Source organism: Squalius cephalus, assembly GCF_949319135.1.
Source record: "Squalius cephalus genome assembly, chromosome: 25".
NCBI classification, from domain to species: Eukaryota; Metazoa; Chordata; class Actinopteri; order Cypriniformes; family Leuciscidae; genus Squalius; species Squalius cephalus.
Window position 1 is genome coordinate 6,025,951 of NC_137146.1, and position 27,604 is coordinate 6,053,554.

The window sequence follows — 27,604 nt, forward strand, 5'->3', positions numbered from 1 at the left end:
GATTTTATAGACTGCATGTCATAAATCATAATTGCACAAACCTGCACTCTGCTACACACTGACTCATGTAAAATTACTAACTTATGGGTTAGTTGGTGACATTATTCATTCGGTAAAGACTGATGGACATGATGGTCTTTACATTAAGATCAAGGACAGACAAAATATGTTTGTTTGGAATGAATGTTTCAGTTTGAACTGTGGGAGAAACTTCAATATATTTATTCCTAGTGCATTTTGGACGCTTTTTCCCTTGAGCTTCTATTTCACGACACTAATAGGCCATTAACAGATAAGATAAATTTTATGAGTCAATTAAGGAAGTGTAAGTTAAATGACAATCAAAAGGGTCAAGTCACTATAATTTCCCATGATGGTCCAGTGGTGCAGGTTGAGTTGGTGGACATAATTGGCTTTGCTCATATTGCTCCAGGGAGATGCCTTCAGGCTTGTGTCTTTGCAGTCGTTTATTAACATTTAATACGTACTCTATTTTTTTTTTTTCCTCCAGACAGACAGAGGACCAAGCCCTCTCTCTTCACTGCAGCGAGTTTGGTGGCATCCATTTTTAATACAGATTAGTCGGCTCTGGAAACATCACCCTGCTGATCTCAAGGCCATGTGGAGGGGGAGGTGAAGGTGACGCCAGCCCCCATTTGTCGCATCCGTGACACTTTTTACTGCTGGACCTGCTTTATCGTCCTCCACCAGTGAGCAAATAACCGGATCCAACAGGCCACCTATGTCTCAAAATAACAGTAAAATGCCAAATTACTTTGAATTTTGAATGGTATTTACAAATGTGATGCTCTTAACAATGGTTTTGTCATGAAGAATCTTTACAGAGAACCCGTACCTTAATCCTGAGAGAGCAAAACGGGGCCAACAGTGAGGAGAAAACATTAAGAACTCCCTTAAGTGAGAAAAAAGCAACTTGGTAAGCAAGATAAACAATAAAACAAACACAAACACCCCTACGGAGAAGAAGCCATCTGCCTGTGCTAGGCATGCATTTCTAAAAATGAATCATCAATCTGTTCTTTAACTATAGTAAACAATTGTATGACTCCAACTCTGTGTTGAAAGGCAGCAAGCTAGAAAATAAGAATCATCTTATGTGGCAATAAAGGAAATGAAGTTCATATTGCATATAAATCAGCGCAGGAAAAACATCCGGCTACTCTATGCAGGCCACCGACTGGGCTTTGGCCATGCAGAGAATTGCGTTTTAGAAATTTCATCTCTTTTCATACATTGTGATAAACTCAAACTACCATGAAACAATAAAAACCGCTGACCAAAGAGCCACTGTTTCACCCGCTGTGTTCTTTGGCAGCTCGGAGTCTTAGTGCTAAAACTCGGCCTTACGTAAGCATATGCTGAGATCATTGCATTTCTGAAATAATTGCTTAGAAATATTCCCAAGCGCCAAACTTCGTCTGGTTGAACACTCTGAACAATAGAGATTAGAAAGCATAAAGCCTGCTCTGATGAACTGAAATGGAAGCATGTGCTCTAGTTGCGCTGTCAGACGTCGTGTTAATTTCATTACAAAAAAGATTTGAAAATATTTGCAATTTTATCCAGTTACTCTTTGATTTAAAACAAAGAATCATTGGATTGGGCTGCAGCGCTGTAATAAAGCCAACAGAGCTAACACAATAACATATGATCTGTCAGCGAACACTATGTACACAGAAAGCACAAAAGAACACGTTTCCCTCTATCCTGATATTTACACATTTCCTATTTTACTGCAGCACATGAGCACCGCCGAAAAATGCCTGATTTCTTGAATGCTCTGAATCAGCTGATAAATAATGCATACGCATTTTTATTGATTAATATTTCACTAGGTGGAGGTTGCTGAGGAATTCTTGAGCAGGCCAATAATGCCTTGCGTGATAAACAGTGGCTCTGGCCAGTGTATTTCCTGCCATTGACTCGTTAGCGTTACGTTACGTAGCGTAGTGACGTACGTTAGCGATTGAATCTGACAGTATGGTATTACAGCTCATAACTATTTGTGCATCTTACTGCCTCTAATGACACTTGTGGTTATTGGCAAAGTAAAGGTTAAGTTAATGAGCTGTGGACTGGACGGTCATCAGTGCTTCACATCTAGAAATGAGTTAATAAAATATCAAATCACTGGATGTTTTTGCACAGTCCAAGACTGTGCATGTATTTCTTGGCTTGGTCTTCTAAAAAATGCGTTTGGACCAATGCCATCAGAGTAAATGCTCAAGGGCAACTCAGGCTCCGGAAACTTCAGGAAAAAATAAAAAAAGTGAAGCAGCACTGCAATAACCTATCAGCCCTTAACCTCAGCTGTTCTCTGCAGTGTGTCTCCCATGTTCTACCTGGTCAGGCATGATAAGCTTAACAACTTTATCACATAGCGCCTGTATTATGCATGGGTTGTTCAGCCTCAACATGCCACTGTGTTATAAAGATGTTTTGCTGGACCATTTCAAATGTTGCTAAATTTATTTTCAAAATCAAAGAAATAATTATACACCCCATCCATCCATCCATCCATCCATCCATCCATCCATCCATCCATCGCAAGCAATCAAAACACTAATCTGAACTCTGTTAGTGCTACAGAAGAACACTGTATTTTTCTTGCTCCATCTGGGCAATGGTTTTGACATCATATCGCCAATTAGGTAGGATCTAAACTTGTGGGTGGCGAGCCAAGGAAAAAAAAAAAACCTGCAAAATGCAAATAATAAAAGAAAATATGAATGAAAAATGAATGCAAATAATACAACTTATGGTACACAGAGGAAAAATGAAGCCATATTCACAAGTGTGTGTCCTATTGTTTTGACCACAATGTTAGCTCTATGTTGCTTTTACACAAATGTACAAAACAGTTTTTCTATTCAGTCGGTCATGTTAATTTTGTATATTGCCTATGCAGTTAATAGTATCATCATAATACATGTCATGACTTCGTCTGTCTGTCTATCTAAAGTGCTAGTATTTTAAAATTTATTCTCAATATGCATCAAAATCAAACAAGTAGACATCCAATCTTATCTATCTATCTATCTATCTATCTATCTATCTATCTATCTATCTATCTATCTATGTTAAAATCATTTAAGCTTCGATTTTAGCACAAAACAGTGTTTTCATTGTAGGCTACATGAGGGAATTGTCTTTTGGCATCGGATTGCCAATTAGCTCGATCTTTTAAATGTTTCATTGCATTCATTTTATAGTGATCTACCTATTTTTATCAGTTTTTATATAGAAAAGACGAGAAACACGGCAATGAAGAGTCTGTGGCTTAAAATATAAACACTGTCCCTTCATTTAGACGAGATAAACGCTACGGAAGGAATGTATTGATGCTGCACGGTGCTATTTGCATCAGATAAACATCTGTTTAAAAACAACAACAACAACAACACAGAACTAAAACTGCCTTTCACGACGTTATTAATGACATTACCACCGATGTAATATCTCATGCGCGTGCACACACGCCTCACGTTACTTGTGTTTAGCGCCACAAAATATAAAGACGAACAACAAAGACGGTGTTGAGAGGCTCTCCTTAGACGTTACGTTGAGTCTGACATCATGGGAACTCCGCAACCTTAAAAGAGACGGTAAAAAATACAAACGGGAGAATCACAGTTCGACTCTCAGTGTGGAATGATAAGGACTAACTAACTGCGTCTCCTGTCAGCTCCTCTTCCCGCCGCTCAAGGCAGCAGAGCAGTCACGTGACAGCAGCGAGGGCTCACAGGCTGAGAGAACGCGCTTCATTCGCCATACTGTGTTTTGTGCCATAACGCATTTTTATCGCAACATTTTACTCCCACTCGGTGAGTACGTTTCCAGGCCTTTTTGTAACCCTTTTTGTCTTTTCACTTGCTCTTTTTTTATTTTTTTCTCTCTCCTTTTGCTGGGGTTTGAGCGTTGAGATTTGAAAAAGTGTTGTTTTGAGGCGTTTTTCGATCCGTACCTCAAGTTTTTAGTATGCAGTGATTCCTATCGGGCTATTCAGTACTGAGTGACACTGGCCAAGTACGTGCTTGCAGTCGTGTGAAATCATGCAACTGGTTTTTAAATGGCCATGGCAGTTCTATTTTTACGTATGTACGATGATATTTGTTTTGAACCCTTTTTCCTTTTTTGTTCTCTGCCATAGACTTTTGCTGTAGATATGCTTTGCTTGTATTTTGCGGTGTTGTTCATGAGAGTTTTGTGATTTTGATGTCACCGAGCGAAGCATTTGCTTTTATTTTGGTCTTTTCTTTACCCGAAAGTCATTTTCAGACCTGGTGACGTTTTAATGGAAACTTTTCTTGCAGCTTACCTGTCACATTTGTTTATTTTTGCTGGTTTTTCTTTTCTTTTTTAATGCCTTATACTTTTGCAGATGATTTTAAGGTGAAGTGATTTTTGGATGTGCTCATTTTTTACGTATATGATGCAAATTAAGGTGTCTATGAAGGGAACAATTGTTTCTTTGGGGGAAATATCAATCAGTGCGTCTTTGCTTTCACCGAAGATGAACAGACTCTCCTTTGCAGGTATATAAGGACAAGAAATGCAACCTTACAGCACATGTTTGTTTGCAATAAAAGCAAGGCGATTCTGAAATGTTAATCTGTGAATGATGTATTCTTTGGCTGAGAGGTTTAATACAAATCTGTAGTGCATAACCATACTGCAAGTGAATGTGAAACTATATGTGGAACCTTGTGTGAATCATACCTTTATCGTTGTGTAGATGAGTAGATTACAATAAGTGGATTTCTCATTCACCCTATATGTGGATTTGATAGTATTATCTTTTAAAGATTCAGCCCATACATCATTTAAAACATATGATTATAAATGTGCATATGCTACAAACTACAGTTTAGACATAATCTTCAATTTCAGACTGTAAGTGTTTGAATGCCAAATATTCTAACTGTGAGGGTTGGATGATTTCTGGTGAACACGTGTGTATATATATATTGATGTGCGGACCAACAGAGCACATTTTAATGCTGGTAAATAGCTAAATTTAACCGACAACGTTGAATAAAATGGTTAAAAACACATGTCTCACAACTGAAAAGAAAGAGTAATTAGGATGTTAAACTGTCTTTTAGGGTTTCTCAAAAGAGATTCTGCATGCTGTTTCTTTCAGCACCATGGTCAGCGAATGGGTTCACAAATAGCATTTCAGCACTCTGCAAACAAGCACAACTTTTTCATGGCATCTATTATGTAGAGTGGGGAACCTTTTGTAACGCATCTAAAGCTTATTTTCAGATCTGTCTGCTTAAAGGGATAGTTCACCCCAAAAAAAAAAAAAAAAAAGTATAAATCTTTTACTCACCCTCATGTCGTTCCAAACCTGTACGACTAACCCAACTGACTTCCGCATATGGACAAAAACAGTTCAAAATATCTTCTCTTTTGTTCCACAGAATAAAGTAAGTCATACAGGTTTGGAACAACATGAGGGTGAGTAAATGTTTTTTTGGGTTGAACAATCCCATCCACTTTTTCCCTTTCTAAAAATGTATTTTACTGAAAAATCTGTAAGCATTCTGTTCACATGCTTTTCCCCAAAACAGTGACACAGAAAGGTGTGTATGTGTGTTTTTGTGGGGGTGGGCATGACAATAACAGCTGTTGTGCTTTGTATTTTCATCTTGAGCTTCAGCTATTTCAGTTAGCCTACAGAATACCTTGAGTTTCTATCTTAATATCGGCCATTGTAGTGATGGTGAAGGTGCGTGGCTGCATTGAGATGTACATGGCGTGTGTTGAAAGGTGCCTCTGCTGCGTTGATAAATGTCTCTTTCTCTGTCATGCCTCCAGCTGGGTGTTATGATAGCCGGCGTTACTTCCTGCGGTGTCGTCTCAGCCCTCCAGGCAATTTTCCCCTGTTATCTGGGCGTCGCACATGAGAGCTATAAATGAGGGTTGAGAAATATAATAGTTTATGTGTGGATTTGGCTTTGAGCTCATGAATAAAACATCCTTTCGCTAGTAAAGGACTGTTTACGCTGGACATGTATCCGCCATCTGAGTAGAGAACAGCTGGACTGTGTGTGTTGTGTGGTACTTTGTCGTTTTTGGTGCATGATTTGTTGGCTGATTTGTGACTCCTGATCTCCTTAAGATATCACATTGTTACTGATATCAGTTGTTTCCTTACAGACATTATAGCCGGCGGGATACTTTATACCCAGAGGAATTTGCAGAATGTCTTGGTCTTATGTTCTCATACTGCCAAAGCAACAGGACGTAAAGGATCAGAGTTAAAACCTCTTTGAACTGCAGTCTCTGATCCGTCACTTGGGGAAAAAACATTGCCTGTTAGTGACATAGGAAACGTTGGGATGGAAACCACAGAGGTTTGATTCTGCAGAGCTGTTTTCAGTTACTTTTGTACTGTGAGATTGATACTTGATTGATTATTTTAAAGGCATAGTTCAACCTAAAATGAAAAATGCCATCATTTACTCAAGTTGTTGTAGGACTTTCTTTCTTTTATGGAACACAGAAGATATTTGGGTTTTAAACAACATTGGACCCCATTGACTTTCAGTGTATTAAAAGAACACGGAGTTATCTTCTTTTGTGTTCCACAGAAGAGAGAAAGTCACACTGGTTTGAAATTACATGAGGCTGACATTGCATTCGCAACACATTTTACTTCTGAGGCAAACAATTATGGAAAGTAATTTTGATTAAAACGATTCATCAAACATTCCTTTGAAATATTGTGCACTGATTAATTGTGCACAAAAACACTAGTAATGTATTAAGAAAGTACATTTTGATTTTATGTTGACTTTTAAAAGTAAAGTGCACAATGAAGATTTTGACACTGCCTTTTTTGTCGGTGTCGCCTCATTTCACACTGACATTTTAACACTGAGATTTCTAAATGACATTCTAATGACTGAAAGACTTCATTGCTTTCCCAGACTCATATTCTAATCAACAAAATTGATGAAGGACGTAAATGCTTTTGAGTTCGCAATGAGCTTATTTCCTAACATGGTCATATCATAATAACAAGCAGAATGAGATAAAAGCCTCTCTCTCTGAAGGACTCTAACCTCTCATGTACCCCAGAGCAGATAAACAGCTCACCCTTGGCGATGAGCACTGGGCTTTTGTAATCTCAGAGGAATCGGTTTCCCTTTCCGAAGCTGTAAATTTGATAAATGGGAGGATTCTTCATTAAATAATCATATTCTGAACAATCAAACCAATTTCTGAAGAACAAGGGCAATCTAGCTGAGCTTTTAAGTGGCAATTATTTTAAAGCATTCACATTATAATACAGTCCTTAAGTGCAACCTCTTCAGTGTCATGTACTCCAACAACTTTTCTAATTAAATTGTTTTGTTAACCTTAGTGACATTCTGAGTTTCAGCCAATCATTAGAACGAGATTATTGATGTCCAACATATGCATGTTTTTTTCCTTTTCCAGAGGGAGTTCAAGTCAATATGAAATCAAAATTGATCCTATTTTCCTTATCAATACATGCGTATCTATCCAAAACAACTCACCGAGGACTTTTATTTGTAACCCCCTCCCTCCAAACACCACTTTTCACAATCCAGTAAATTCCCAATAGATACAATAAAATCTTTCTAAACACATTTTTCTCATTTCACTCATATATATATACTACCATTCAAAAGTTTGGGGTCTGTCATTTTATTTTATTTTTAAAGAAATGAATACTTTTATTCCACGTAGATGCATTACATTGATCAAGAGTGACAGTTAAAATATTTTAGTTACAAAAAAAAATTGAATAAAAGCTGTTCTGTCTTCTCATCAAAGAATCCTGAAAAAAAAAAAATTAAGCATCACAACTGTTTTCAACATTGATATTAAAAAGAAATGTTTCTTGAGCACAAAATCAGCACATTTGAATGATTTCTGAAGGATCATGTGACACTGAAAACTGTAATGATGCTGAAAATTCAGCTTTGCATCACAGGAATAAATTACATTTTAAAATAGCCTATATTAAAACGAAAGCAGTTTTTTTAAATTGCTATAATATTTCACAATATATATATATATATATATATATATATATATATATATATATATATATATATATATACTGTATTTATGATCAAATAAAATCTTACCAATCCCACACTTTTGAACATCAGTATGTGAAATCATATAACCCTGACATTAAAATGGGTTGTCTTTAGTAGAAAACTTTAGCTGATCTGCGCTTTTTCGATTCTTGTCCCAAGATACATGATGTGAGTCTTTTTAGTTGTTTTATTGAAACTGTACTCTGGTTAACTTATTAATGCAATCATTTATAATAGAACTTATCAGCTGTCTTTTTTCCTGAACTCTGAGCACAGCCTCCACGGCCTCCAATCTCATTCTAGCAGAGAAAACAGTTATTTTACAGTGTGTTTAGGTTGACAGCAGGTTAATGGGCCGGACTGAGAGATGCGGCTCTATGGGGCATCTGTGTAATAAGTGTGTGGTCTGATCTGTGGTTTGATCCTGTCACTTACTCGCCGCTGAAGACTCTGTCCCATCAGCCAATCAGCTCTGAGTCCAGTATATAGTATAGAATATGCCTTCCTAGCGCTCACTTCAGACCCGTTTGGGCACAATCAGAGGAAATAATCCATCTGCCTTCCACAAACGTCTTAAGACTGAGTGTGCATCCAAGTTTGTACTTAAAAATTGGACTTTGCTCTAATTGCCTGGTTTCAGTCCCATTCATTTCACGGTGACATTCGAAAGACTAAGTAATATCAGTGAGATGGCACAGAAAATCCAACTGGCTTGTTTTAGTTTTTGCTTTACAGACTTCATTTACTCTCTGAAAAATCAGTCCAGCTGGGAGTGTTTCTCACTTTGTTCCAACTGAGAAACTAGCATACTTTCGCACTGGGCCTGGGGAAAAGTCTGCAATTAAGGGCAAAAACTGAATGAAATTTAAAGGTGCTCTAAGTAAATCTCTATATATCTATTTGTCTGGTCAACTTGTTACAAAATAATACATTAAATATTAATAATATAAAATAATATAATGTGCTTTCAGTTGTTTTAAAAAGTATGTCATTATTTTCATGATTGGATTATTATCAGTTCAAACCGTTTCAGTGAATCACTGAATCAATGCAGAATTTTGATTCAAAATCCTTGTTTGATTACTTTTGCATCTATTTCATATTTACAGTGGTCTTCATGTGACTATATATATATATATATATATATATGTATATATATATATGTATATATGTGTGTGTGTGTGTGTGTGTGTGTGTGTGTGTATTGTGTATTGTTTTATTGGTCTATATTAAAGAATAATGAAAATGTTATAATACTTCCTTATATTCATCTAGTGAGAAATGTTGAAAACATGTTTTGATTATTTTTAATAATGTTAAAATTAATGTTAAGATGCTTCAAGTTTGTTTTCTACAGCATTTCTCTGCATCATTTTAAACCGTTTTGTCTAAAGTTTTATACATTCTTTAGGTGTGAAGCCTTTTAATGTGAAAATAATACTTAATGCCCCTTTAAAGCAATGAGAATATTTTAAATTCCTGCAATAATTACTAAACATGTGTGCCCACATGTACAAGTGCAGTCTTGAGAATGCATGTTTAAATGTTGCATGCCTTTAAGCGTTAACGTTTATTCCTTACTGGGAAATATTTATACCTCGTTGTCTGAGGCAGATTAAATCATGATTCACTTCATGGAATCAATTTCACAGCCTATTTCAGCAGCACCGTATCCCGCATCCAACTGATGTCATTTTACCCCACTATTTGTCTCGCTTGGGGATGCACAAGCTTTCCCAATATATTTATCCCTCTCTGTTTATCAAATCATCCTGCATAAAATCTTCATTAATACACATGATTGAAATCCTAATATTATAGTGAGGCAAGGCTGTTTTTTCTTACTCCCGGTTCTTTGTACAACTTCTTTTTTTGCACATTCATTTTATCATGGATGCGTGTTATTTATTAAGGGCAGACCGGCACGTTTCAGAACTCTATCTCTGGGCTTGTCAACATCAGGGAGAGATGCGTTTTGTCAACTACAAGAGCTGTCGACTTTAAGACAGCTCCTAAACTATTAGAGTTATACTGTGACAAAGCTGCTCTCGCACACTGTCATACCCTTGTTCTGATAAACAGTTGTCCTGTCACACTCTTGTAATGTTGCACTTACTAGACTTTTGCGCTCACATCAGTGCTTGATCTAAACTAGTAGTCAACCAATATTCATGCCATATACAATATAGAGGGAAAGTTGTCAGATGGCTAATAAAAATATTTTTAAATTAAATTATATATAATTCAAAATTTTGTGGTCAGTAAGTTTTTAAAAGTCTCTTCTTGACTGCAGTTATTTGATCAAAAATACGGTAAAAACTGAAATACTGTCACCGTTAGGTTCGTTTTCCTGATCTTTTAGTTTGTCATTCATCACATGTATTCCCTTGGTTGAGTTCCCGCCTGTCTTCCGTCTCCATGGTCACACGTCTTTATGAGTTGGTTTGGTTCAGCTGTGTTTGACTATCACCTTCACTGAAAAAAATTTGGAGTAGGATTTACTTGAAAAAAGCTAGGAAAGTTTTTTCACTCAGAAAATGCTAGTAAATTTACAAAGATTTGCCAAGTAAAAACCTAAACACATTTATCAGTAGCTTTAATTAGAAATCTTTAAGTTAAATTTACTTGGAATATGGAATTAAGTAAACTTTACTTAACCTTAAGTGAAAGTAACAAAGAAAATAAGTAATTTTAACTTGGCTAGTAAAAGGATGATTAATATCGATTTAGTTGAAATTTCCTTTGCATTACATTTCACTCAAACAATAATATTGAATTATACCAGTCATTTATAGTATGTGCTTTACTTAGATTATCTAAGTAATTTATACTACAGCATGTCAGATGTTAAGCATCTTGTGAAAGCAAAGACCTCAATACTTGGTAGACAATACACAATGACGGTAACATTTGATGGATCGTTTTTGTGTTTGAATGTGTCATTTGGAGCAGAAAATGTACTCGAAATGTCACAAAATGGCAAGTTACTAATCCTGACAACAAAAGCAATGATAAAACAGTGTAAATACAGCTGGAAACCAGTGAAAAATTAACCTCATTAATTATTCAAGGTCCAGTGCATGATGGGAACCCCAGTATCAGAAAAGTTGAGTAATTTTTACTTAATTTTATTGAGTTGATATTTACGCTTTCATTTCTACTCGCTTGAATTAAGTACTGATATGGAATTTACTTCGTTTTTTAAATTCTTGCCTGAACTAACTTTTTCATGTAAATTACATTGTTTTTTTTCAGTAGTATTTACTTCACCAAAAAATCATTTTTTACAGTGTTGTTATCTGCATAAGTTCCTGCTTTTCTTATGTTCATTGTTCGGTCTCGTATACGCGTGGTTGTGTTTGCCTTGCCTGTCTTTATTTAGTAATACTTTGTGGAATATTATTAAACAACATTGGAATCTTTCGTCTTTGTACCTACCACAAATATGTGAAATATTACATTTTAAAATATCTGTTTTCTATTTGAATACATTTTAAAATGTAATTTATTCCTGTGATGCAAAGCTGAATTTTCAGCATCATTACTCCAGTCTTCATTGTCACATGATCCTTCTAATATTCACTGCTCAAGAAACATTTCTAATTATTATCAATGTTAAAAAACAGTTGTGCTGCTTAATATTTTTTTCAGGATTCTTTGAGAAATAGAAAGATCAAAAGTCCAACATTTCATTGAAATAGAAATCTTTTCTGACATTATTAATGTATTTAAAGTCACTTTTGACGGAAAATAAAATTATTACTTTCTTTCAAAGAAACCAAAAAATCATTCTGACCACAAACTTTTGATTGGTAGTGTGTGTCTTATATAGCTTGCTTTAATAAAACTGTGCAGTACTGAAAACAGCTGAGTAACAGTCACAAAATTGCAGTAATATTGTGGCTATACTTTTAGTCTTTTATACTTTTAGTTATTGATTCCCCAGCGCCAGCTAGACTACCACCCTTTTTTTCCTGTGAGACATCTATCCTTACTCATCGCTGAGTCAGAGTGTGTTTGAGAGGTTTTTTTTTATTTAGAGGAAATGAAAGAAAAGCCTTTCTATAAAGGTGGGGGTTGTTGTTATGACTGTAAGAGAATGCTGTACATCACATATTCTGTATCTATCTTAGTTCCCTTCCCTTTTCCTTGACCTCCTCTGTTGCACTCGTGTTTTGTCTCTCTATTTCACGCGGTGTGTGTTATAACTGTAAAGGCTGTAATCATCCTCCCTCATTTATTACTAGAGCAGAGTTTGGCTCCTCCCACACGCTCCTCTGGCTCTTCAAGACATGTTTAGCGAGGAAAGAGAATCAATCATCTCCCCAAGCTATTCCAGTGGACAAACACGTCCAGACCTGCCCACTGGAATACACTGAAGCTTATAACAATTGCTAGCTTGTAGCTGAGAATTTCTTCATTGCAAGATAGTGGTTTTTATTTAGATTCGCCCCAGTGAAACGCTTGTTCAAATTCATTCACTGACTCTTCTTCATTCAGTAGCTCTGCTTGCATGTTACTGTATTTGCTTGCACTATAAGATGAAGGATAAAGATATTCACTCACTTAAAAGATCCATTCAAAATAACAGGCTGTGATCATTGTTAGGCCTCGATGATTGCCGACTGTTAACATCAGAAGTGCTTATCGATATTGCCTCATCACACTCTTGGCCAAACATAATGAAACCCTGTGTTGGTCCAAACTGGTGAGCAGGTGGTTGTGGGGTACAGATGCTGGTAGAGTGGGTAATACTACATCCAAATGTCCATGAGTGATGAATACACAAAAAACTCCTCCATCTGGTTCACATGAGCAGCAGCTGGGTCGGGCCGAGATCAGCTGGACTTCACCTGGACCAACTGGAACCGTATGCTCAGACCCGAGATATCAACCTTGCACAAACGTGACGTTTCACTATAACATCCAAAGAAAGAAAAAAGACATTATATTTTGCATTGAAGCCTATTTTAGGACCATTTCAGTTATCTTGTATTGTGATATTTTTTTCAAGATGATTAAGCACATTTCCTCTGCATGTTCTCATTAACATAATGTATCTGGATGTGTGTTGTACTTTTCTCATTCTCTATTGTGTATTCAGATTTTTTTAAATTATTGTAATGCCATGATTTATTTTTTATTTAAAATCAGAACAAATTATATTATGAATTTGAAGGGAAATGTGCTTAATTGACATGAAAGAAAGTCACCAATCCCAAAAAAATGTAATAGTGCATAATAGAAAAAAGTTAGTTTCTTTCATTTTCTCTAAGCATAATGTAATGTAACCATGTTTATTATGCACTTTGAATTTGACATTTTAGGAAAATTTAAGCGAAAATATAGCATTTCTGCATTCGAGATTGCATACTCTCTTGAGTGGGTAAAAGTACTTTCTATATAGTATGAATGTGTGTAGTAGACATTCTACATTGGCCATGTTGTCATTATCATGTGACCTACAGTATAGCGTCAGTTGTGTCACTTCACTTCCATTCATAAATCCTCTCCCGTGGCCTCATGGGATAGTAAAGTGTTTATCGTATGCACACTTCACAATCTCGCCAGAATTTTATGAGTACTGTGAATTTGGTCACATATTGTTTTTTTGCCTACTATATAGTAGGGAAATATGTGATTTCAGACTGCATGTGTCTTTTCAGTGCAGTGATGAAATTATGGGAGCATTCAACCTGAACGAGACCATTTATAAATGTGGTCTGAATGCAGTTTGCTTATAACTTTAATGTGTTGTGTGGCTGTAGCAAATGCACAATGTTGGAGTATCCAAAAGAAACACTTTATTCACAAAAACAAAGCAAACATGCAGGAGATCACGGGATAAATGAGAGAATAACACAACCACTTTATATGCAAACATAAACCAGACTAAACAAAGAACTGAGAGGAACTAAGGGCTTAAAATACACAGAGTGAGGTGATGAACTGAACAGAAACTGGTGCGTGATAAATCAGAAACCATGGAAACTAATAATGACCAGGAACACAGGGAAAACAAACCCAAAACACAGTGAAAATAAACATAATCTTGACAATAACTTGAACGCAAGGTGCCTTGGTTTCCCTTTATTTTTTTAATATTGTATTTTTTATTTTAATTCACAAATCTATTTGGTTGTTGCCATCCGATCTAATGTTATACAAAGTCACGGGAAAATAAATTATTATATAGCCTATTGCTTAATTATAATATTAAAACCCTTGATGGTTTCACTTTATTTTGATGGTCCCTTTTGAACATTCTGTTTACTATAAGTAACTTTGCAACTACATGTCAACTAAATCTCATTAGAGTAGTAGTAGAGTATTAGGGTTAGAATAAGTTGACATATAGTTGCAAAGTTACTTATAGTCAGTAGAATGTCTGTTGGGGAGCATCAAAATAAAGTGTTAGCAGATATTAAAGGATTAGTTCACTTCAGCATTAAAATGTCCTGATAATTTACTCACCCCCACGTCATCCAAGATATTCATGTCTTTCTTTCTTCGGTCGAAAAGAAATTAAGGTTTTTGAGGAAAACATTCCAGAATTGTTCTCCATATAGTGGACTTCAACTGGAACCACCGGCTTGACCTTTCAAGTGCAAGTGCAGAGCGAGTGCAAGACGAGCATTTGTGGTTAAAAAGTACATAAATATTTATTTAAAAAAAAAAGAAAAAAGACCAATCGTTTTGCTAGATAAGACACTTATTCCTTGGCTGGGATCGTATAGAGCCCATTGAAGCTGCATTTAAACTGCAATTTGGACCTTCAAACCGTTGTACCCCGTTGAAGTCCACTATATACTAAAATCCTGGAATGTTTTCCTCAAAAATCTTAATTTCTTTTCGACTGAAGAAAGAAAGACATGAACATCTTGGATGGCATGGGGGCGAGAAAATTATCAGGACATTTTAATTCTGAAGTGAACTAATCCTTTAAGCAGACAGTCTACTAATACTCTAATGAGAGTTAGTTGACATGTAGTTAATATTGTTAACAAATATTGTGTTACCCTATATACTACATATCATTATTCTACATTTATTATTTTTAATGTCAATGTGTTTTGATTATTTAAAAAAAAATTAGGTTGATTTTGATTTAGTTTTTGTAGGCAGGCAATTCGGCTTCAGTAGTCAATAGCTGTATGTCCGTATCATGAGCCGCCCACCTCTTGATAAACCCGATAGTTGGCCAGCTCTGTTAGTCAATCTGTGTCATTCCATTTTATGAGTCATATCATGTTATTGTCAAGCTCAGTGTCATTAGACTGGATTTCTTCAGAAGAGAGCTCTCTCCACAGGTCACTGTAGTTTCTCCAGGGTTGCATCAACTCTGCTTAGACTCTATAAGAGACAGAGCCCAACACGCTCCGCAATCGACAGACTTTCTCCCTTTCTGCTCCCTCTACTCTACCAGCCACAATGGGAACATCCAAGGCCGATCAGTTTCTGATGGAGCGTGACCTCAATTTCCTCTTCCTTTCACACGAGGAGAGACCAGGATTGAGGGATGAAAAATTGATTTGCATGTGTGTGGCTTTGAGGTGTTCGGAGAGTGAACGCGGTGCTCGTACAAGATTTCCCAGGGTTTTCTTGAGGATGTGATGGTTTGAAGTGAAGCGAGAGGGTCCGCCTAATGTGGACGGAAACGTCTGACGACTGATGTGAGCTGATGAGACGTCTCACCTTTAAATCTGAACCCGCTGCTTTGCTGTTAAAATAGGTTCTAGGTCAAACCTAGACGTTAAACTATCCTGACAGTATGAAAAAAAGGTTTACTAACCTAAGGTCGAGAGGAAAATTTGGTTTTGAAACCATAGGAAACAACTGAGGTGGTTGATTATGGAAACATAAAAAGCATATTTTTAAATCCAGCATATGTGAACCTTTGCCATGGTTACAGAATGTAATAACAAGGTTTTTATTTAATTGATCCAAGAAATAATGACTACTTTAATTTTATTGTTAGCTTACTCTTTTGCAAGTGTTTAACAGACATTTAGCACTTAATATGTGTAAATGAATGTGTAAAGCACTGAGATGAAAAATATATTTTTATTTTAGTCTCCAGCTTTTTAGATTTTTCTCCTGAGAAATGGACTTATAATTTCATAATATCTCAACAATATCTCAAACTGTGCTAAAAATAAATAGCAAAGTGTGTAATCAAATTATTTAAACTGCAATCCACATTCATTTTATGTCTCTGCAGTCTGTATGTGAACACTTACTGCATTTGTGTCTATTCTGTATTTCTCCTAAGGACTTTTAAGAGAACCATCTGAGATAAGTTGATGCAACGTGAATGTGAAAGTGCAACATCTGAGCATTAAATGTCCGCCTGGGAAGCTGAGAGCTGTTTTGAATTCATTATTACCTGAGTCAATAGAACAGCCTCAAATGATCTGCAGAATCTGCAACAGCAGCTTCATGCAGTGTTAAGGAACATGATTTTACACCATTTGATTAAAGTATCGCATTCAGAGACACGTAATACTAATGTCAAGATAGTCAAGGACTGTTGAAAGTTTCTCTGTCAATCAGAAATCTTTTTGAATGTACATTCATGGCCAGAAGTTTGAGAGCACACAAAGTTTGTTACAAAACATCTTTTCACAAAAACTTGTGTATAACCTTTTTCCACTTTATTAAAGAGAAATATTTCTACAAGTACTTCATACTTCACTCAGTATGACTCACCTGCATGTTAAAGCAGTACAGGTTTTCTTACACTTGAAAAATAGTTATTTGAAAGTGGAGGAGTGTGTGAGTGTACACCACTCAGATATTCAGCAGAAAGTAAAAAATCCATTCATTTTCTCCTCTGAGAAATAGATTTCATCAATAATATATTCACAAAGGGATAGTTGTATGAATTTCTTTCTTCTGTTGAACACAAAAGATGATATTGGCCCCACTGACTTCCATTGTATTTTTTTCCCCATACTATGGAAGTAAATGCGGCTAAATGGCCTAGCAATTTTAAAGGGATAGTTCACCCAAAAATGAAAATTCTGTCAGTAATTACTCACCCTCATGTTGTTCCAACCCCGTAAGACATGCGTTCATCTTCGGAACACAAATGAAAATATTTTTGATGAAATCTGACAGCAGGATCACTTCTCCATAGGCTTCTAAGGGACTGAAACTTGCTGGCCCAGAAAAGTTATTAAAGAGATCGTTAATATAGTCCAAGTGACTCCAGTGGCTCAATCTTAAGTATATCAAGCGACGAGAATACTTTTTGTGCGCAAAAACAAAACAAAAATAACGACTTTATTCCTCTGTTCAATTCCTTCTCTCTGGGCCTCGAGTTGGTTCACGTAGTGTTTTTGTGCAGCGCGTCAGTGTTGTACATCACAGGCATTACACACATGACCAGCGTCGGCCAATAGTGAGCCTACGTGGTGACGTGTAACACAGACGCGCTGCGCAAAAACACTACGTAAACCACCTCGAGGCCCAGAGAGAAGGAAGTCGTTATTTTTGTTTTGTTTTTGCGCACAAAAAGTATTCTCGTCGCTTGATATACTTAAGATTGAGCCACTGGAGTCACTTGGACTATATTAACGATCTCTTTAATAACTTTTCTGGGCCAGCAAGTTTCAGTCCCTTAGAAGCCTATGGAGGAGTGATCCAGCTGTCAGATTTCATCAAAAACATCTTAATGAGAAGATGAACGAATGTCTTACGGGGTTGGAACAACATGAGGGTGAGTAATTACTGACAGAATTTTCATTTTTGGGTGAACTAACCCTTTAACAGCTGCCGTTGACGAGCGGCAGTAACGTTTGTGGACTTTTTCTGAAAGTTATATTAAACTGTCTGAAAACAAAACCGGGTTCACTACCAGTCTAAATATGTTCACCGTGGTCCATTTCTGTGTATAATATAGATTAAAAACAGTTGCTGCTTACCAATTCAGATGCTGCATCCTTTGAAGGTTGATTGTGTCACGTGGCGTGACAAAGGCTGTCCCAATTCGAAGGCTCCTCCAAATGCATCCTTCATTTCCCGTGCAGTGAAGGATACAACAGATTGATCCTTTGTGGTCTTGCCTACCCTAGAATTCATTGCGCGCCAGTGACGACAGGCTTTTTTTTTTTTTTTTAAAGTTGCCGAATTACACTTGTAAAAGTACGTTTTGGGTTTCAAATTACTGAAATATCTAATGATACAAATGTAAAAATAAAGATTAAACTTGACAGCGGTTTAAATGTTGATATATCTTACTAAGATGCGACTATGGTTTCTACTCTTTATTATATAAACAGAATGGACTGTGGTGAACATATTAAACTCTGTTTTGTTTTCAGTTTAAAAGAACTTTTAATTAAATCCAGTACAAACGTTACATTCACTCATTAAAGGGATAGTTCACTTTGAAATTAAATTTTGGTATGTTTTAGCTTACCTCAAGGGCATCCAAGATGTAGGTGTCTTTGTTTCTGCAGTAGTTTCAATTTTGATATTTTTAGGTCAAACCGTTCTTGTCTGTCAGTCATATAATGCAGGTCTATGGTCACCACCTCAAAAGAGCATGCACAGAGAAGTCCAAATTAAACAATTCCCCATCGTAAGACACGAAACGAGCGGTTTGTGTGAGAAAACGAACAGCATTTATATCGTTTTTACCTCTACACAACCACGTCCAAGTGATCTGAGGGCGCGCGCGCTTCCTGGTGTGTGACGTGTGCGCGCGTTCTGGCTTAGTCTGCGCAAGCGCCGGAAAGTGTACGGAAAGAGGTAAAAACGATATAAATACTGTTCGTTTTCTCACATAAACCACTCGTTTCGTGTCTTAGGCCATCAATGTGTACTTACGATGGGGAATTGTTTAATTTGGACTTCTCTGTGCAAGCTCTTTGAGGTGGTGACCATAGACCTGCATTATATGACTGACAGACAAGAACGGTTTGACCTAAAAATATCAAAATTGAAACTACTGCGGAAACAAAGACACCTACATCTTGGATGCCCTTGAGGTAAGCTAAAACATACCAAAATTTAATTTAAAAGTGAACTATCCCTTTAACAGTAGCTGTCACAGTTGCTGTGCAACAAGAACGGTCCTCCGTAGGCTAGCCCGTCCCGTTTAACAACGCTCAGTCCGACCTTCGAAGGATGCAGCCTCTGAATTGGGACGCAGCTTGTGGGTTGAAGACTTAGGCAATAGTTTATTCCTTCATAAAAGAACTTAAACCCTTTTCTTTTCCCTTGTATCTCTACACTTACTTGCTTCAAATCAAAGTTTGTAATGTTGTGATTCATCTTGGATCTGGTTGGCTTGGTTCATGGCTTAGAACAGCGATTCCCAACTGGGTTTTACATTTTGCTTTAAGTCGACATGAATTGAAAATTCACCCTATTTATTTTCTAAATGCATGTTATAAATCTTACTGTGAACGATTCATCGATGTATGTTTATGTTTCGTCAATGTTTTTAATTTGAATTGCCATTACTGGATCCTCTGGTGAAAACGTCACCTCTCTTTGATGATGTATGCAGGACTTCTCCAATCAGTCATTTCGGTTAAACCCCTATCCATGCAAGCTAGCATTGATCAGCCTCCACTTTTGAGTGCAACGTCCACATTTTGATTCATCGCTATTTTTAAAAAACTAATATCAGATTTTTATAGCTCTGCTTGATTAATGATAATGGCATCTTGTATAATATGAGATGAATCAATTTCTGGTTTGAAGTCAACTGAAGTCACAATGAAATGGAAGTAGTGACAGATCATTGTTTCTGCATATAGATTATTGAAAAACAAAAATGTATATTATTGGTTGATTATTGGATTTTGAGATGTGGGCATTGCACTCAGAAGTGGAGTCAATTGAACATGAGCTTACAGGGATGGGGTTTATTTTGATTAAATGAACTGGAAAAAATGAAATGTACACAAATTAATTGTTCATAATGAGATCTATAATATGCATTTAGAAAAGATAGGGTGAATTTTCATTTCAGGTTGACTTCAAGGGGTTCTTGAGATTTACTTATGGGGCTGTGGGGTTTTGAGATTTACTTATGGGGCTGTGGGGGTATAAGACAAATAAAAAAAATATTGGGAAATACCGGCCTATTTCTTTATTGTTGAATTGTTTGAAGTCCCTTTGAGAAAATGAATGGGGATCCAAGATCCAAGGCTGCTGAAAAAGTGGGCGGTCACTGTTGAGCTCTATTGCATTAGAAATGAGCTGGGAGAGACGGGAGAGAGAGAGGCTGAAAAGAACAAGGCCGCATGTTCAGTTTTTCAACACGTTTCCGAGAATTGAGAGAGAATGTCTGGAAGGATCCAGTGCAATTTTTTATGCATGTCAGATTCAGTGTGTGTTATATTAGATCATATGCATGCATGCATGTGTGTGCTCGTTTCACACAAAAGATAACGCATGTTCAGGCATGACAGACCTGGCAATAGCATTTCAGGTCATCTTTTGTCTGAACGGAAATCGCATTGATCTGATAAAAACTGCAATTTAACTAACCTTTCTATCTGTTCTTTTGTATCTGTAAATGGCAGCTGTGTTACTGCGTGCGCGTGCAGAGTTTGTTCGCATATCAGCATCTGTCTCTGTCTTTGTGATGACAGTGGAGACTCTCATCTCGCTCCTGCTTATTGATTTTTCCCTCCCCATGTTGACGTTGATGTTGCGAAATGAGGTTTGGCTCCGTGGAAAGCTACTGTGTTTAGCCGTGTGTCTTTTTCTCTTTCACTGCTGTTTCCTCCTTCCTCTCTAATGAATATTTTCCAGCTATAAAGTGTAACAGCCACCCATCAACTCGATTTGAGTCTGTTTACGAGACTATTTGTATTGTCCAATTCCATAGAAACTCTGTGAGCTCATCATTTGAAATAAAAAAAAAACAGATCATTAAAGGGTAAAGTGATTACAGCTTCCCGGGAAACTTTATGACATTATCGCGTAAATGTCGCTGCACGTTTGTAGATGTGTTTGTCGGAGCGTGTTTAAAAATGTGTTCATCCATCTGGCCCTTGTGTTTTGGGTTATTATGTGAAGGCTAGTCACGCATAGCCAGACATTTAGCTAGAAGTGTGTAGTTGGATCCAAAATTCCTCTTTGGAAGACTAATGTTCTTTATTAACACACTGATATATAGTTCCACACCTCGAATCTGATTGGCTGAGAGGCCTTTGGAGTGCTTATTTTGCATCAGCATCAGCACAGACACTGTTTTTCCTTTTCATAATCTCCAATAACATTATTTGTCAATGACCCGTAAATACTTTTTCATGCTAATTTGAATTAATTTCAGGTGCTGCCAGATTTGTATGTTAAACTCAGCAGTCCAGTAGTGGGAGCAAAATGTCTCATTGAATAACTGCATGATTCCTGTCACTTATTTGGACTTAAACAGTTATTTAGACACATTATTTTCATGCTTTCAGAGAATTATCCTGTTGGACCCCAATTTCCTGAAACAGTTGAGCAGAATTCTTGCTGGGTTGGATTGTGCCTTCACAATCAACATAAAAATAAAACTAGACCCTATTTACCTTTTCAATATACTGAATGTTCCAGTCAGAATTCATCTGTGCAGGTGATAAAAAAAAATAAAACAAACAAAAAAGTTTGTTCTAATCATAATTAGATGATTTTAAGAATCATAAGGCAGGCTTTCTAAGATCTTACCAGCAGTTAAGCAACAGAAGAACCTTTTATGTACATTATTTGACTTATTACATGCCTAAATAAACAATTAGACACAAAATATTGATTTGAATACTTTATTAGCTCATTAATCGCAAAGAATCCACGAAGTAAAACAGTTCCTAAGCAGCTTTGAGACGAAGTTCAAACAAGGGATAATTAAAGATTACAGTCGTATCACTTATTGCACTGCTTTTCTCCACAAAACAATAACATGAAATATTGATTTGCGCAGAAACTGTTATAAATCTTACATGTTTATTATCTTATAATCCATTACAGTGTACTAGATGAATACTTACAATATTACCGTAGATCTACTATTAATACTGATTGGTTTTTAAAACTTGGTTTTACAGTAAGCACAGTCAATAACTGAGGCGCAAGATGGCAGATGTGTTTGAATGAAACAAGAGTGTGTCTGCTTTGTGATACGAGGGACGTGAAAGAAACGCTGGCCTCAAAAACCCAGATGAGCGGCCATTATACAGCATTGCTATTGACGACGGTCATTAACGGGAATAACTGACCTCGAAATGCCAGTTAATGTTAATCTAATCGCATGTAATGATAGATATAAAAATGCATAATTGAGAAGGTGAACTTGACCTTCAGCCTCTACATCTTGATCAATAAACCTCCTAAAAAGTGTATGCCAGTGGTTTTTCAGAATCAACCACTGCCAGTCCCCAATCAAGCAGATTTTCTTGTTGAATTTTTTAATTCTGCTTCATGTTGACTATCCTAGACTTAGTGAGAACCATGTAAATTTGTTTACAGGAAAAATGATCTGTTTGCAAGACCTGTACACTTGTGTCTGAAGAATCAAAATTTTCTACTCTACGACTCAAGACTAGTTTGACATGCTTTTCTTTTTGACAAAATGATTTTTGCCTGTCAGTGTGAATGGAACAATTATATACCATATTCAAATTATTTTGGTGCATATGCTTTTCGATGATACTTAATCATAGGGTCAATTATTAAGCATCAAAGGTCTTTGGGAGCTCATTATAATCTTCAGTGTTCTTGTACATCGTGAGCTTTAGCAGATTTTGAACACTGACTGGATGCTTTACTGGATGCATCTGTATCTGATACAGGCAGCATGTCTCTTCCCAGGATCAAACCAAGCACACTCATTAGGAACGAGATAAAGCTAATTACTATCAATACACTGAAGTATTTATGGAAATGAGTCACTGCAATTAGCCAGCTATACACAAATGAAGAGAATCAGAGGCTTGGTTAGGAAAGAAATCCACATTCGAATAATCTGAGAGGAAACCTATTTTAATCTCGAAAAGTGATTGTGGCACACATATGTGATTCACATGCATTGATACATGGATAGGCTTTAGGCTTTCTGCGGCAATACATATTAATAATGTATACAGCTTTGGAAGCTTTCTTTTGAAATAATCTGTCTCAAATGAGTTAAACCCACCACTGTGTGCATCAAAATACACATCTTTTCATATCTACACTCTTAATGATAATGTTATTGGCATCTATGGTCCTCTGAAGAACCTTTGAAACCTTTCTCTTGCAGAAAAGGTTTTTATAGCAAAAAAGGTTATTAAAATGTTCATTACGCTAAGAAAAAACTGTTCACTGAAAGGGTCTTTGGGGAACCAAAAATGGTTCTTCTATGGCATCACTTGCAAGGGTGTAATGAGTAGTTTGAGAATAAAATGTTTGTTGCACTTTATTTTACAGTATGAGTACTTACAGTGTACTTACCTAAAAAGTACTGGGTAATATAAGGATATACGTATATATGAATATAATATATATATATATATATATGAAGCGTCCTTGAGCTTGGGAAAGGCGCTATATAAATGAAACATTATTATTATTATTATTATTATATGGGTTAAGGTTAGGTTTAGGGGTAGGTTCAGGGTTGGTACCTAGTTATTACCCAGTTATTGTTATTATTATAATAATAAGTACATAGTATGTGGATTGGGAACAGGAGTGTAAAATAAAGTGCTACCGAAATGTTTCTTGAGCACCAAATCAGCACATTAAAATGATTTCTGAAGGATCATGTGAGACTGAAGACTGGAGGAATGATGCTGAGAATTCAGCTTTGTCACCACAACTATAAATGTCATTTTAAAATATATTAAAATAAAAAATTAAATCATAGTTCACAATATTACTTTTTTTTTACCTGTATTTTTGATCAAATAAATGCAGCCTTGTTGTTAAAATCAAGTCCTGCTCTACAGAAGTTAGAACAGAACCATTTTGTATTTTTCTGCATTTTTAGAAAAAAAAAAAATTTGTGGTAGGTATTGTGGTATTTGTGGTATTTGTATTGTGACTAACAAGAATAAACTGCAGCACACACACAAAAGACAGATGACTGTGCATGATAAAACACTCTTTGTGCTGAGCGGAATGGACCAATCGGGATGTTTCCTGAGTAGGTTTACAGGAAATGCATTATTTCTGCATTATTCTCATCTCTTTAATGCCATCTGTCCGGTTTCTACTTAGCTTGAGTGCTAAGACCCGCAATGGACCTAGTCCAAGTTCTCCTATCATTTGGACATTATTTACTGAAAGAAAATGCAGACGAAGCTTTTTACATTTAAAAATCATATTTAATACTCACATCACCTTTAATGTCTTTGACTGTGTATTTGTGGCACAGAATGAGATTGTTTGTGCATTTTCATCGCTCTGAATTAATTCACTTGTTTTCCTTTCTGCATCCAGTGTATCTCTTCTCAATTTGATGAAGATTAAATTGAGTGTGTGAGATTATATTGAATGCCGTAAGCAAACTAATGTGTGAAGTGATTTGCTGGGGAAGATTGTTCTCTCCGGCTGCAGGCATGCGCTTCAGCCTTCATTTCCTTTATTTTCATTAAAGACAGGAAGTCTCACAATACATGAGAGTCATGTTTGCTTAGTACAGTTACAGTGTACCAGACCTAATGAACACTGAAGATTTTTTTAATGTTTTTGAAAAAAGTCTCACCAAGGCTGCATTTATTTGATCCAAAATATTGTGAAATATTAAAATAACAGTGTTTTATTTGAATATACTTCAAAATGTAATATAGTCCTTTATTTTCGGCATCATTACTCCAGTCTTCAGTGTCACGTGATCCTTCAGAAATCATTCTGATATGAAGAATTAGAGCTCTTTCTTATCATTATCAAAACAGTTGTGCTGCTTAATAGTTAATAGTGGAAACTGTGATATGTTTTTTCTTTTGCCAATAGAAAGTTCAAAACAAAACAACATTTGAACGGCATTTATTTGAAATAGAAATCTTTTGTGACATTATAAATGTCTTTACTGTCACTTTTGATTCATTTTATCCATCCTTGCTGAATAAAAGTATTCATTTCTTTAAAAAAAAATGCTTACTGACTTTTGAATAGTAGTTATGGAACACTTTCTTTCTTTCTTTCTTTCTTTCTTTCTTTCTTTCTTTCTTTCTTTCTTTCTTTCTTTCTTTCTTTCTTTCTTTCTTTCTTTCTTTCTTTCTTTCCACCGTGTCTTGCACTCTTGGAGGTAAATTCTCTTCTCTATTCTTATCATCGTGGTGTATTGGAGCCCAAAGCACCGGCCCACCTGAATGAGACCAGAATAATTCAATCAGATTGGCTGAGATCTCATTTGAGGCTGTTTGCAGGCCGCTAAGCACAGGCTTTGCCTCTGTCAGAATTCCACACAATGCCTCGGGACCGGTGATTGACAGCTCTCGGGTTCTTTCAGGTATAGAGTTCATCATTTTTCCTGGAAGTTCTTGCCTTTTTCCTTTGCGCTTCCGTGGGTTTCGCATTACCCTATTACCGCCAGTGTGTTTGGGTGAGTTCATCCGTGTCTACATGTATGTGAAAATGCTTTTACACTACACTGATTGGTGGAACAGTCCTCGTGAGGCAACGTGAGGTTAAGTGCCTGACTCAAGGGCAACTCACTTCTGGAGTTCAGGGTCACCCCGGGGACACTATAAAAGGGGAGGAGACAGACCTCTGGTTGGAAAATCAATGGGAAAGGAAGAGATAATTGTCTTTTGTGCATTTAGTTTTGAGAATTTGTGCAAAATGCCAAAAATATTCTACATACAGACAATGCCTTATCACTCTTCAGACTCAAAAGCTAGACAAAGATGCGTCTTCAGATGCCTTAAAAGTTGGAGCAAGTCTGATGTGAGGCGGCCATCTCTTTGGTGCTACTACTGCAAAGGCTTTGCTTATGTGAAACATAAACATGTTATGAAGACCATTGGGAACCAAACAACATTGGAGCCCACTGACTACCATTATATGAACAAAAACAAACACTTTCCCCTTTTCCACCAGAATGGTTCACGTTCTGGAGCCAGAGCCTGTTCTCAGCTAGGCAAACTGGAGCCTGTCGCGATCCGGCCACACGTTTCCACAGACTTGAGGAACGAATGGTGACGTAACGCTAACGTGTGTTGTTTACCTGCCTATAACCAGTCTAAAAACAAAACATTGTGCGTCACATCGTTCCTTTTTTATGACAAACTGAAACTGAATCCGTTGATTCACTCGCTGGGTTTCTCTCATGCGCAGAGTTTTATATATTTAGATGTAAAGAGCAACATTATTACATTGCTCAACGAGACCGGGCCAGTATGGCTATACGTTCACACTGTCAGTCCAATCTGATCATTTGTGTTTACGACTGGATTCTGATCTAAAATTATTGACTGTCCACATTGTGAATCACAACTGTTCAAATCCGATTTGTTTGTCGTTTTTCTGGAATATCTGCATTGGTTTCTATGGCAATAGCGTAGAAACAGCAAACGGAGGGGTTTGCAATAGATGTTGTTTTATTTAAAACATGATATTGTGTAGTCGCCGCGTTAGACTACCGCGTCTTATGAGGCAGAACCATACAAGGCTTTCTGTGCTGTCTCCACCGGGTTCAAAATATGTCTCATTTTCAACAACACAACATTGTTTCTGCAGTGATTTTCAGCATGTTTCAGCAGCGTCTGACGGTTACGTTTTACATGGTGTGAGAAAGTCACATAAACCATGTGAAATCAGATCAGAGCAGTCAGACTGAAACGGATATCCAGAAATGCGAATTGAATAGGATTTCAAAACACATATGATAGCTCGAAACAGATTTGTAAAAATCGCATTGTGATTTTTTGTTGTTGTTGTTGTCATTCACACTTGCTAAATCTGATTGGATTTCAATCGGATATGCACAAAAATCAGATTTGGACTGACAGTCTAAATATAGTATATTTCCCGCTCCACGGCTCCATTTGAGAACAGCAAGTTTTTATGGCCGGAGTTGAACCGATCTTTCCGGCCTGGAACGCCTTTTTCTGCAAGGAAATATGCGGAACAGTTCGAGGATGAACAAAGACTGGGAACCCGCACCGGAACCATGTCGGTAGAAACGGGGTAACTGAGACATTTCTCAAAATATCTTCTTTTTTATTTTTGAGTGGAGTAACCCTTTAAAGACACAATCAAGCATTGCTATATATCTACCTATAGCAGGGGTGCCCAATCCTGCTCCTGCCGATCGACTGTCCTGCACAGTTCATCTCCAACCCTAATCAAACACACCTGAAGCAACCAATTAATGTCTTCAGGATCACTTGAAAATTAAAGTCAGGTGTGTTTGATTAGGGTTGGAGATGAACTGTGCAGGACAGTCGATCGGCAGGAGCAGGATTGGGCACCCCTGACCTACAGTATAGCAATACTATGCCTATTACAGCATCCACATATAAGCTCCTTCAGTATTATCAGCAGCTATCGCATTTCTCAGGAGCTAATTA

The 27,604-nt window shown here is 36.7% G+C and overlaps 1 protein-coding gene across 1 annotated transcript in view; it reads left to right on the forward strand.

The window, feature by feature from the left end:
- LOC307153427 (RALY RNA binding protein like) overlaps positions 1-27,604 on the forward strand; it is a gene marked incomplete at its 5' end in the record, with an annotated part of 163,940 nt that overhangs the window by 27,596 nt on the left and 108,740 nt on the right. Inside the window, one exon of the mRNA XM_079862866.1 lies at positions 512-4,556. The remainder of the gene's footprint in view (positions 1-511; positions 4,557-27,604) is intronic.